The 12,704-nt window shown below is 38.5% G+C and overlaps 1 protein-coding gene across 7 annotated transcripts in view; it reads left to right on the top strand.

The window, feature by feature from the left end:
- Dcun1d4 (defective in cullin neddylation 1 domain containing 4) overlaps positions 1-12,704 on the top strand; it is a 71,423-nt gene that overhangs the window by 32,910 nt on the left and 25,809 nt on the right. The gene's annotated exons all lie outside the window — the stretch shown is intronic.

Here is a 12,704-nt window from a genome sequence, read left to right as displayed (position 1 = left end):
TTTGCTTCCCTATTTTGGTTCACATTTATTTTTATGCAAATATAAAAAGGAAATTTTATTTTATTTATTTAAAAAATTTTTTTTTATTATTCATATGTGCATACAATGCTTGGGTCATTTCTCCCCCCTGCCCCACCTCCTCCCTTACCACCCTCACTGCCCCCCTCCCTTTCCCCCCCACCCCTCGATACCCAGCAGAAACTATTTTGCCCTTATCTCTAATTTTGTTGAAGAGAGAGTATAAGCAATAATAGGAAGGAACAAGGGTTTTTGCTGGTTGAGATAAGGATAGCTATACAGGGAGTTGACTCACATTAATTTCCTGTGCGTGGGTGTTACCTTCTAGGTTAATTCTTTTTGATCTAACCTTTTCTCTAGTTCCTGGTCCCCTTCTCCTATTGGCCTCAGTTGCTTTTAAGGTATCTTTTTAGTTTCTCTGTGTTGAGGGCAGCAAATGCTAGCTAATTTTTTAGGTGTCTTACCTATCCTCACACCTCCCTTGTGTGCTCTCGCTTTTATCATGTGCTCAAAGTCCAATCCCATTGTTGTGTTTGCCCTTGATCTAATGTCCGCATATGAGGGAGAACATACGATTTCTGGTCTTTTGGGCCAGGCTAACCTCACTCAGAATGATGTTCTCCAATTCCATCCATTTACCAGCGAATGATAACATTTCGTTCTTCTTCATGGCTGCATAAAATTCCATTGTGTATAGATACCACATTTTCTTGATCCATTCGTCAGTAGTGGGTCATCTTGGCTGTTTCCATAACTTGGCTATTGTGAATAGTGCCGCAATAAACATGGATGTGCAGGTGCCTCTGGAGTAACCTGTGTCACAGTCTTGGGTATATCCCCAAGAGTGGTATTGCTGGATCAAATGGTAGATCAATGTTTAGCTTTGTAAGTAGCCTCCAAGTTTTTTCCCAAGGTGGTTGTACTAGTTTACATTCCCACCAGCAGTGTAAGAGGGTTCCTTCCTCCCCCCATTCCCCCCCCCACCCTGCCCCACATCCTCGCCAACGCCTGTTGTTGGTGGTGTTGCTGATGATGGCTATTCTAACAGGGGTGAGGTGGAATCTTAGCGTGGTTTTAATTTGCATTTCCTTTATTGCTAGAGATCATGAGCATTTTTTCATGTGTTTTTTGGCCATTTGAATCTCTTCTTTTGAGAAAGTTCTGTTTAGTTCACTTGCCCATTTCTTTATTGGTTCATTAGTTTTGGGAAAATTTAGTTTTTTAAGTTCCCTGTATATTCTGGTTATCAGTCCTTTGTCTGATGTGCAGCTGGCAAATATTTTCTCCCACTCTGTGGGTGTTCTCTTCAGTTTAGAGACCATTTCTTTTGATGAGCAAAAGCTTTTTAGTTTTATGAACTCCCATTTATCTATGCTATCTCTTAGTTGCTGTGCTGCTGGGGTTTCGTTGAGAAAGTTCTTACCTATACCTACTAACTCCAGAGTATTTCCTACTCTTTCCTGTATCAGCTTTAGAGTTTGTGGTCTGATATTAAGATCCTTGATCCATTTTGAGTTAATCTTGGTATAGGGTGATATACATGGATCTAGTTTCAGTTTTTTGCAGACTGCTAACCAGTTTTCCCAGCAGTTTTTGTTGAAGAGGCTGCTTTTTCTCCATCGTATATTTTTAGCGCCTTTGTCAAAGACAAGTTGGTTATAGTTGTGTGGCTTCATATCCGGGTCATCTATTCTGTTCCAGTGGTCTTCATGTCTGTTTTTCTGCCAGTACCATGCTGTTTTTCTCGTTATTGCTTTGTAATATAGTTTGAAATCAGGTATCGTGATACCTCCAGCATTGTTCTTTTGAGTATTGCCTTGGCTGTTCATGGCCTCTTGTGTTTCCATATAAATTTAATGGTAGATTTTTCAATCTCTTTAATGAAAGTCCTTGGAATTTTGATGGGAATTGCATTAAACATGTAGATTACTTTTGGGAGTATAGACATTTTTACTATGTTGATTATGCCAATCCATGAATATGGGAAATCTCTCCACTTTCTATAGTCTTCCTCAGTCTCTTTCTTCAGAAGTGTATAGTTTTCCTTGTAGAGGTCATTCACATCTTTTGTTAGGTTTACACCTAGGTATTTGATTTTTTTTGAAGCTATTGTAAATGGAATTGTTTTCATATATTCTTTTTCATTTTGTTCATTGTTAGTGTATAGAAATGCTAATGATTTTTCTATGTTGATTTTATATCCTGCTACCTTGCTGTAGCTATTGATGATGTCTAGAAGCTTCTGAGTAGAGTTTTTTGGGTCTTTAAGGTATAGGATCATGTTGTCTGCAAATACAGATATTTTGACAGTTTCTTTACCTATTTTTATTCCTTTTATTCCTTCTTCTTGCCTGATTGCTCTGGCTAGGAATTCCAGTACTATGTTGAATAGGAGTGGCGATAGTGGGCATCCTTGTCTAGTTCCTGATTTTAGAGGGAATGGTTTCAGTTTTTCTCCATTAAGTGTAAGGCTGTCTGTAGGTTTGTCATATATAGCTTTTATAATGTTGAGGTACTTTCTTTCTATTCCTAGTTTTCTTAGAGCTTTTATCATGAAATGGTGTTGGATCTTATCAAAGGCTTTTTCTGCATCTATTGAGATGATCAAGTAGTTTTTGTCTTTGCTTCTGTTAATGAGGTTTATTACGTTTATTGATTTTCATATGTTGAACCACCCCTGCATTCCTGGGATGAAGCCTACTTGGTAATTGTGAATGATCTTTTTGATGTGTTGTTGAATTCGATTTTCCATTATTTTGTTGAGGATTTTTGTATCAATGTTCATTAAGGAGATTGGCCTATAGTTCTCCTTTTTGAAGGTGTCTTTGCCTGGTTTGGGGATAAGTGTAATACTGGCTTCATAAAATGTGTTAGGCAATTTTCCTTCTCTTTCTATTTTGTGGAAAAGTTTAAGGAGGGTTGGTATCAGTTCTTCTTAAAGGTCTGATAGAATTCAGCAGAGAATCCATCAGGTCCTGGACTTTTCTTTTTGGGGAGACTCTTGATTGCTGCTTCAATTTCATTTTGTGTTATAGATCTATTCAGGTGATTAATTTCCTCTTGGTTCAGTTTTGGATGATCATATGTATCTAGAAAACTGTCCATTTCTTTAATATTTTCAAATTTATTTGAATATAGGTTCTCAAAGTAGTCTCTGATGATTTCCTGGACTTCCATGGTGTTTGTTGATATCTCCCCTTAAAAAGGAAATTTTAAACAGAAAGCCTCACCATAGTAGCACAGCTGTTTTGATTTTATGTTAAACAAAATCTCTTTACAAAGAGAGCAGGGTGAAGTTGCCTTCTTGTTTGCTTTTCTTTGTTTTCAGAAAGGTGACATTTTGGAAGTGAAAATGAAGCCACAGTTATTTAGATTCCTTGTCATCCCTGCAAGTAGTTTATATGGATGTATAAACTTCTGTTTTTATATCTCTTAATCCCCCCTTTGGTTTTTTGCTTTTTTTTGTATATCTTGTCAGTAAGGAAAATGGCTTCAAATTGGGAATAACAGAAAGTCCCAGTTTGCACCCCCTTTTAATTGAATATCCCAACCACATGAATTGAAATTGTAGGTGAGCATTATTTAAGAACAACAAGCTGAGAAGAACCAAGGGTAACCAACAAGGTATGCTGTCAGATGCATCTGTGGGGCAGGCTCTGAGGCCACATGAGGAGGGCCTAATGGCCCAGGCTGTTTTATTTTCTCTAGGAGCCAGACAGCTGGTTTGGGTTGAGGACAGATGCTGACTCCCTGTGTTTTAATCGGGAGTGAAATTGAGGGGTCATTAGGGGCCTTAGGTGTGATTGCTTCATCTGACTCACCTTTAATTTTTTTATTGTTCTCAATTGTATTCCTTACCCAGCCCTCTGCTTTCTGTGGTTCCTGCAGCCTGAGCCCAGGTCCTCCCAGCTTCTGGCTGGCTGGTTAACAAAAGGCCTGGTTTGTACTTCTCATCTTTTTAAAAATCCCTACAAACTCAGTTGTTGATTCCTAGAAGTTTGATAAGTTAACCCCCTCCACTGGGAGCCTCTTCTTCCTGTTGTCTATGGTTATAGGTCTACTACCTATTTTGCTTTGGTACATCAGCTGTGACTTCAGATAGGATTGGCTGGGGGTCGGGGACCTCCATCGGAAACTGAAAACCCATTTCTTTTCATTTGAATAAAAATAGCCAGTTTTATATAAATAATTTATGAAATACCTTTTACTTTCTAAGAATAGATGCAAATACTGATTTCATAGTTATAGTAAAATTCACATGCATAGGCTGTATGAGTTCTATAAACTCTGACCATAAGCCCTTTGCCTCCACTTTGGATTAAATTCATAACAGCATTTTCTTTTGCTTTGTGAAAATGAGATTAGGGACTAGAAACAGGTGCTAAAGTCAGGCATGTTCAGTTACAAAGAGTGCCAGAATGTTCTTGTAGTGAAGGAAGATATGTTAAAAACTACCAGAGGAGACCTGTGGGCCCCCTCTGACTCAGTGATGCAGCCTGGTGTAAATAATTACGGGAACTTTAGCATGAGGGTCTTGGGCCACCACAAAAGGGCTAAAAACGTTTAGTTAGATGCCCCTTCTTAAGTTGGCAGAAAAGTAGGAGCATCTTTTTTTTCTAGATTTTTATCAGTATATCTATCTTTCCAAATTTACTTCCAGTATCTTGTTACCTAGGGCATTACATACTCATTATTTTAAATATAAATCTTAAAAAAAAAACTATTTCTCTCAAATCCCACTTTTAGACTACTTTGTGTTAGCCAGGTACTTTTTTTTTTTTTTTTTGTGGGAACTGGGGTTTGAACTAAGGACTTCACACTTGAAAAGCAGGCATTCTACTTGAGCCACACCTCCAGTCCATTTTACTCTGGTTATTTTGGTGATGGGGGTCTCTGAACTATTTTTGTGGCCTGGCCTCAAAATGCAATCCTTCCAATCTCAGCCTCCCAAGTAGCAAGGGTTATAGGTGTGAGCCCCTGGTGCCCAGCTAGTTCTGCAGGTGAGTTGATGATTTACTGTAAAATACAGCTAAGAGTCTAATGAACAATATGATTACAAGTAGATTTAAATGTATATATGGGAAAGGTAATGAGAAAAGACAAGTCTTAGATGGCAAGATTGTGTGTAGATGTTAAATAATGTCTAACAACAAGTTATATTTTAATATAATTAGGATAAAATATACTATTGGCAAACCATACTCTGAAACTGTATTCCTTTACAATACACAGACACATCTGTTTATGAGTAATACAGCAACATGGCATATAAATTGGAAAAAATAAAAAGCAGGAATAACTTACATTGTCACTGCTGAATGTACCATAGCAAACCTTTCTTGAAAGCTTGTTGTATGCTGTGCTCAGAGTTCACTTTCTGTTGTGACTACCAGACTAGTAAGTGAGAAGCATTATCTTTGCAGTGAATGTGGACAGAGTAGGCAGTCGGTTGGAGGTTGCAAGAAAAGGAGAGCAAGCAGGAAGGCACCCAGGCCAGGCACAGAGGCCTAGAAAACGCAAGTGATATGGTGAATTCAAGGATAGGTTACAATGAAAGAGTTTTAAAATTAGGAAGAATAGGCACTAGAGAGGAATTAAAAAATATATAAAGTAACCTTTTCCTTAGCTTTATGCAGCTACCTGCTAATGCACTGTGGATACCAAAAATATATCTATTTCTAAAAATAAAACCTCTTGGCAAAATGGGAATGGATAGATATTTCCTTGTGAGGTACTCTCTTATCTTCCAGCCTCAGTATTTTCAATAGTGGAATCGTGAAAAGAACTGTGGTACGTTTACACACACACAAAGGTATAATGTAAACAGCTAAAGAGAATAAAGTAGACATAGAGATTCTGTTACAGGAAGATTACCACACACAGTGACAAAAGCAAGGTGTAAAGTTACATGTGCAGCATGAACCCATGTGTGTTGATAAACAGATTTTGAAACTGCTCTTCAGTGAATATTTTCCAAGACATAAACAAGTAGAAAAAAGGTCTGGGAGGATGCATGCCCAAGTGGTAAGAAGGGAGAGGCAGCTTTCCTTTTTTACTATATATTATACTCTATAGGCTCTACTAGAATATTTTACCATGCATGACTGTATAGTATGTGTAATACATACTGGAGTACACATGTGGATATATGTACTCTCAAGCCCAAAGCTGAATGTCTTCTGATTTGAGTCTTGAGTGAGAGAATGATGCCACTCTCACTGCTCTTATTTGTCATTGTTTTGAAAATTATTAGCCAGTGCTGTTAGACAAGACAAAGAAACTAAGGGCATAAATATTGGGAAGGAGGAAGCAAGAATGATCACTTCACCTTTAGGTATTAGATTGGTTCATCTTTAGATGAAATGAATTAAATACTGTATTCCTAGAAAGTTGAAGAGAATTGCCTGGACAAACTTAAATAGATGAAGTCAGTATGTGAATGTTTCATGCACATAGAATTCTATAGGTGGCTTATTTGGGAAGGGTACTTAGAGAAGCTTTTTAATAAATGCTTGGCTCTGGGGAGCAGGGAGGTATAGAGGGGAAACTTTGCTTTTTAACTACTGCTTCTCTTTTCACTTTCAAATGAAATTTTGTGTAGTGCTCATATATTAATGTACTCCCCAAAACCCCTAAATTAAATAAGCTTTTATCTGATTTCCTCCTAATAGTCAAGAAAGTTAGGGATATAAAAAAAAAATAATGGAGCAAAAAGAAAATTCCTCCAAAAGGTAACAGAGTTTGCATATATGGAACATAACATTTTTTGTTAGGAAATAGCACATTTTTGTTTAAGAGGAAATAATGGCTGGAGAAAAAGCATTTGCTTTCTTCAGACTATGAGGAAGGGTCTGAGTTGGGACTTAGTGAGAGACACAGAGTTGAAGCAGAGAAATGGCACAGACTTTCTAGCAAGTGCTCCAGGGGGTTTCATGATCATCCTTTGTTGAGAAGAACCACCTCTTGCTTTTATTGTGGTCCAATTATCACTTTGTATTGCAGTTACTTCTGTGCTTTATCTCCATTCATGGAGGACAAGGACTATATTTTTTTCTTCTTTGTGCCCCTAGCACCACAGTGCCAGCACATGTTTGGTAAATGTTACCTATCTGCATCTGAGACATAGGCAGATAGGGGGTTTTGCTGGACTTGGCGACTTGTTGGAGCTACAGCTAAGGCAGCATTGTAGAGTGATTCCTACAAACTCTCATTAAGCAGTAAAAAGAATAAAACAGCTCTTGCTCTTTTTTTTTGTGGGGCTGAGATCTGAACTCAGGGCTTCATGCTTACAGAGCAGGCACTCTACCACTTGAGCCACACCTGCAGCCCATAGCTCTTGCTGTTAAGGAGCTTTCCGGGAAAGGCTGGCCCTTTAGAATGCAGTGAGCTAAAAGGGAAAAAACCATTTCTAACATTGCATGAGTTACATCAGACTGCCTGATATGGCCTCTGCAAGTGGGGGATTGGGGTGACTCTGTCAGGTTCCAGTCTTCAAGGTTGAATGAATTAGCTAGGGAAGATGGGGAGGGGTGGAGAAGGGTACAAGAGGAAGATGGGCTGAGGCACAAAGTGTAGGATAGTGTTAGGCATGTGTGGTGCTGAGCAAAACATATTTTTGGACCTTAATTTTTACTTACTTGGCAGTAGTTATTGATTGATTTCTGAGAGACTTGCTTTGTAGGTGCAAAGATAGGAGGCTGAAGGGGATGAGAGGCACTAGATTGTATTTATTTAGTATGTTGAAGACTTGAACTTCATCTTAGGTAGTAGGGAGCTCCCCGAAGGATTCTTTTTTTTTTTTTTTTTTTTTGGAAGTTATTGGGCTTTGAACTTAGGACTTCACACTTGTGAGGCTGTTGCTCTACTGGTTGAGCCACACCTCCAGTCCTTTTTACTGGAGATTTTTGGAAATAGGGTCTTACTTTTTGCTGCTTGTACCATAAATGATCCTCCTATTTTAGACTTCCTATTGTAGTTGGGATGACAGGCATACACCACCATGTCCAACTTTTTTGTATTGAGATATGGGGTCTTTTTTTTTTTCATTTTTCTTTTATTATTCATATGTGCATACAAGGCTTGGTTCATTTCTCCCCCCTGCCCCCCCCTTACCACCCACTCCGCCCCCTCCCTCCCCCCCCCCCCCGCCCAATACCCAGCAGAAACTATTTTACCCTTATTTCTAATTTTGTTATAGAGAGAGTATAAGCAATAACAGGAAGGAACAAGGGGTTTTGCTGGTTGAGATAAGGATAGCTATACAGGGCATTGACTCACATTGATTTCCTGTGCGTGGGTGTTACCTTCTAGGTTAATTCTTTTTGATCTAACCTTTTCTCTAGTTCCTGGTCCCCTTTTCCTATTGGCCTCAGTTGCTTTTAAGGTATCTGCTTTAGTTTCTCTGCATTAAGGGCAACAAATGCTAGCTAGTTTTTTAGGTGTCTTACCTATCCTCACCCCTTCCTTGTGTGCTCTCGCTTTTATCATGTGCTCATAGTCCAATCCCCTTGTTGTGTTTGCCCTTGATCTAATGTCCACATATGAGGGAGAACATACGATTTCTGGTCTTTTGGGCCAGGCTAACCTCACTCAGAATGATGTTCTCCAATTCCATCCATTTACCAGCGAATGATAACATTTCGTTCTTCTTCATGGCTGCATAAAATTCCATTGTGTATAGATACCACATGTTCTTAATCCATTCGTCAGTGGTGGGGCATCTTGGCTGTTTCCATAACTTGGCTATTGTGAATAGTGCCGCAATAAACATGGATGTGCAGGTGCCTCTGGAGTAACAGTCTTTTGGGTATATCCCCAAGAGTGGTATTGCTGGTTCAAATGGTACATCGATGTCCAGCTTTTTAAGTAGCCTCCAAATTTTTTTCCAGAGTGGTTGTACTAGTCTACATTCCTACCAACAGTGTAAGAGGGTTCCTTTTTTCCCCGCATCCTCGCCAACACCTGTTGTTGGTGGTGTTGCTGATGATGGCTATTCTAACAGGGGTGAGGTGGAATCTTAGCGTGGTTTTAATTTGCATTTCCTTTATTGCTAGAGATGGTGAGCATTTTTTCATGTGTTTTCTGGCCATTTGAATTTCTTCTTTTGAGAAAGTTCTGTTTAGTTCACGTGCCCATTTCTTTATTGGTTCATTAGTTTTGGGAAAATTTAGTTTTTTAAGTTCCCTGTATATTCTGGTTATCAGTCCTTTGTCTGATGTATAGTTGGCAAATACTTTCTCCCACTCTGTGGGTGTTCTCTTCAGTTTAGAGACCATTTCTTTTGATGAACAGAAGCTTTTTAGTTTTATGAGATCCCATTTATCTATGCTATCTCTTAGTTGCTGTGCTGCTGGGGTTTCATTGAGAAAGTTCTTACCTATACCTACTAACTCCAGAGTATTTCCTACTCTTTCTTGTATCAACTTAAGAGTTTGGGGTCTGATATTAAGATCCTTGATCCATTTTGAGTTAATCTTGGTATAGGGTGATATACATGGATCTAGTTTCAGTTTTTTGCAGACTGCTAACCAGTTTTCCCAGCAGTTTTTGTTGAAGAGGCTGCTATTTCTCCATCGTATATTTTTAGCTCCTTTGTCAAAGATAAGTTGGTTATAGTTGTGTGGCTTCATATCTGGGTCCTCTATTCTGTTCCACTGGTCTTCATGTCTGTTTTTCTGCCAGTACCATGCTGTTTTTATTGTTATTGCTTTGTAATATAGTTTGAAGTCAGGTATTGTGATACCTCCTGCATTGTTCTTTTGTCTGAGTATTGCCTTGGCTATTCATGGCCTCTTGTGTTTCCATATAAATTTCACAGTAGATTTTTCAATCTCTTTAATGAATGTCATTGGAATTTTGATGGGAATTGCATTAAACATGTAGATTACTTTTGGGAGTAGCGACATTTTTACTATGTTGATTCTACCAATCCATGAGCATGGGAGATCTCTCCACTTTCTATAGTCTTCCTCAATCTCTTTCTTCAGAAGTGTATCGTTTTCCTTGTAGAGGTCTTTCACATCTTTTGTTAGGTTTACACCCAGGTATTTGATTTTTTTTGAGGCTATTGTAAATGGAATTGTTTTCATACATTCTTTTTCAGTTTGCTCATTGTTAGTGTATAGAAATGCTAATGATTTTTCTATGTTGATTTTATATCCTGCTACCTTGCTATAGCTATTGATGATGTCTAGAAGCTTCTGAGTAGAGTTTTTTGGGTCTTTAAGGTATAGGATCATGTCGTCTGCAAATAGGGATATTTTGACAGTTTCTTTACCTATTTGTATTCCTTTTATTCCTTCTTCTTGCCTGATTGCTCTGGCTAGGAATTCCAGTACTATGTTGAATAGGAGTGGAGATAGTGGGCATCCTTGTCTGGTTCCTGATTTTAGAGGGAATGGTTTTGGTTTTTCTCTGTTAAGTATAATGCTGGCTGTAGGTTTGTCATATATATATTTTATAATGTTGAGGAACTTTCCTTCTATTCCTAGTTTTCTTACAGCTTTTATCATGAAATGATGTTGGATCTTATCAAAGGCTTTTTCTGCATCTATTGAGATGATCAAGTGCTTTTTGTCTTTGCTTCTGTTAATGTGGTTTATTACGTTTATTGATTTTCGTATGTTGAACCACCCCTGCATCCCTGGGATGAAGCCTACTTGGTCATGGTGAATAATCTTTTTGATGTGTTGCTGAATTCGGTTTGCCATTATTTTGTTGAGGATTTTTGCATCATTGTTCATTAAGGAGATTGGCCTATAGTTCTCCTTTTTGGAATAAGTGTAATACTGGTTTTGGGATAAGTGTAATACTGGCTTCCTAAAATGTGTTCGGCAGTTTTCCTTCCCTTTCTATTTCGTGGAACAGTTTAAGGAGGGTTGGTATCAGTTCTTCTTTAAAGGTCTGATAGAATTCAGCAGAGAATCCATCAGGTCCTGGACTTTTCTTTTTGGGGAGACTCTTGATTGCTGCTTCAATTTCATTTTGTGTTATAGGTCTATTCAGGTGATTAATTTCCTCTTGGTTCAGTTTTGGATGATCATATGTATCTAGAAATCTGTCCATTTGAGATATGGGGTCTTGTAAATTTTTTTTTGCCTGAGCTGACCTGGAACTGCTCTCTTGACTTCAGCCTTCTGTGTAGCTTGAGATGACTGGTGTTAAGATGAGATCTTACTAACTTTTTGCCTGAGCTGGCCTCCTCTTGATCTCAGCCTTTCAAGTACCCACAATTACAGGCATGAGCCACTAGCACCCATTTCCCTGAAGAATTTGTATTTGAGCATGGGAGTTGTGTTTGAGACAGAACTTGGGTGGCTGTGTGCAGAATGGGTCACTAGGGCCATACAGGCAGGTGCTTGTTAAGTGATGTTGAGAAAGTAAATTGGCAGTACAATCGTTAGTCAGTTGGCTGTGGAGAGTGGGTGAAGGTGGAGGGTGGGGGGATGATTCCCAGGTTTCTGTTTCGTTGGTGCCATCAATTGAAACAATACAGGATAAGCAGAGTTAGCGTGGAGAGGTGACGGGCTCCATTTTTGAGAAGTTGTGTTGGAAAATATGAAAAGCAGTAGAAGTGGGTTTATGGCAGTAAACGTGGCAGATGTCAAAAGTAAGGAGGGCAACAGTGTGGGTTGGAAAGACCAGTAATACCTGAAACTTCAGGGATAGTTGAAATTTCCCAGGGAGAGTCTTAGACAGAATAGGTTTGGGAGTGGAACTGGGCGCATTCAATTTTAACAAGTAGGGAGGAGCCTAAGAATCCATGAAGAAGCCAAAAGAAGAGAGGAAGGAGGAAAACGGGGCATGGGGATGCTTCCTAAAACCACGGAAGGAGACAGTTTTGTGAATAAAGAATTGCTTCAAATTTTCAGAGATTGTAGAGAGGTCACATAAAATAAAGATGGAACGTGTCTGTTAGATTTGACAAATGAGACTGTTAGTGACTTTTGCAATACGAGTTCCAATGGAAATACAGAAGTAGGAGAAAGGAAATTATAGTAGTTAAAGAAAATGAATGAGAGATAAACTAGAGATATGGAGCATGTGGACGGTTCTTTCAGGAAGAAACAAAACTAAAGCTGAAATGGAAAAGGGGCTTCATTGCCTATATTGAAAAAAAAACAACCTTAGACGTCACTCAGTATTTGCTAGGGATTGGTTCCAGGACCCTCATGAGTACCAAAATCCATAATGCTCAAGTCTCTTGTGTAAAATGATACAGCATCTGCATGTAGCCTAATTAAGTCCTCTGGTATACTTTAATTCATCTCTAGGTTATTTATAATGCCTGATACATACTGTAAATGCTTTGTAAATAGTTATGCTAATTGTGTTACTTGTGCTACTTGTGTTAGTAACACAAGTCTATGAATGTTACTATAGACACAGTTTTGTTTCATATATTTTTGATCCCCAGTTGGTTGAATCCACAGATGTTAGAACCCACAAATGTGGAGGGCCAATTGCACTTGATTTTCTATGCAAAGGAAACATATTATTTTGTGGTGTATTGGGATTTGAACTCAGGGCTTTGTGCTTGCAAAGCAGGTGCTCTACCTCTTGAGCCATGCCTCCAGTTCTATTATTTTCTAATTAATTTTATGTGTTTCTTTGTTATGTTGCTAAAAAAGTATCATATCTGTTGAACTTATTAGCAAAATAAGAGTAGGGTTCTTGAAGATACTTTA

This window comes from Castor canadensis, chromosome 9, assembly GCF_047511655.1.
Source record: "Castor canadensis chromosome 9, mCasCan1.hap1v2, whole genome shotgun sequence".
Classification (NCBI taxonomy): domain Eukaryota; kingdom Metazoa; phylum Chordata; class Mammalia; order Rodentia; family Castoridae; genus Castor; species Castor canadensis.
The sequence above is the reverse complement of the archived record's forward strand: the minus strand, read 5'-3'. Positions and strand labels throughout refer to the sequence as shown.